The sequence below is a fragment of the Colobus angolensis genome, unplaced genomic scaffold (genome assembly GCF_000951035.1).
Source record: "Colobus angolensis palliatus isolate OR3802 unplaced genomic scaffold, Cang.pa_1.0 Scaffold3182, whole genome shotgun sequence".
Lineage (NCBI taxonomy): Eukaryota > Metazoa > Chordata > Mammalia > Primates > Cercopithecidae > Colobus > Colobus angolensis.
In genome coordinates this window covers 7,308-8,287 of record NW_012116469.1, presented here as the reverse complement: position 1 = coordinate 8,287, position 980 = coordinate 7,308, and the positions used below count along the sequence as shown (strand labels likewise).

Here is a 980-nt window from a genome sequence, read left to right as displayed (position 1 = left end):
GCACAGGGTAGATAAGTGACTTGCCTGAGGTCATGCTTCCTGTCAGGGCTGGAGTTGTCATTATGTCCTTATTTGGCTGGAAGCTGGTGTATGGAGTGTGTCGGGGGGCTTGGGATCTCTCAGGTAGCTCTCGCTGCTCTTTTTTCCTTTAGGGTCCGAAAGATTCTAAACCTGCGTGTGTTTGAAGATGAGAGTGGGAAGCACTGGTCTAAGAGTGTGATGGACAAACAGTACGAGATTCTGTGTGTCAGCCAGTTTACCCTGCAGTGTGTCCTGAAGGGAAACAAGCCTGATTTCCACCTAGCAATGCCCACGGAGCAGGCAGAGGGCTTTTACAACAGCTTCCTGGAGCAGCTGCGTAAAACATACAGGCCGGAGCTTATCAAAGGTAAGCAGGAGAGCCACATCCAGGAAGGGGTCTTTGGGACACTCCTGGACAGAGGGAAAAGAGAAGCTGCAATTGCAGCATCACCTTTCCTGGAAAGTCATTGTTTATGCTTGTTACTTAGAACCACATACTAGCAGCTGCTATTGCTGCTGTTACACGTAACACGTGTTCTCAGAATGCTCTTGCTGGCACTTGCCTTCCTCCCTTCTGTTCACATTTTGAAAATGTTTGGGAACCCAGAGGTGTGGCTAATATAGTGGTGTTTCTTTCATTGTTTAGTTTAGCTGGAATATGTCATTTTAAGTTCTAGTAGCCATATTTAAAAAAGTAAAAAGAAACAGGTGAAATTAATTTTAAAAATATATTTTATTTAACTGAATATGTTCAAAATATGATTTTACTATGTAATCGTTATAAACAATGATGAGGTAGTTTACATTCTCTCTCTCTTTTTTTTTTTTTGAGAGGGAGTCTTGCTCTGCTGCCCAGGCTGGAGTGCAGTGGCCGGATCTCAGTTGTAAGCTCCGCCTCCTGGGTTTACACCATTCTCCTGCCTCAGCCTCCCGAGTAGCTGGGACTACAGGCGCCCGCC

At 45.3% G+C, this 980-nt stretch overlaps 1 pseudogene; it reads left to right on the top strand.

Moving 5' to 3' along the window:
- The window catches only part of LOC105518376, a 1,228-nt pseudogene extending 257 nt beyond the window's left edge, over positions 1-971 (top strand).
- Positions 972-980: the final 9 nt, after the last annotated feature.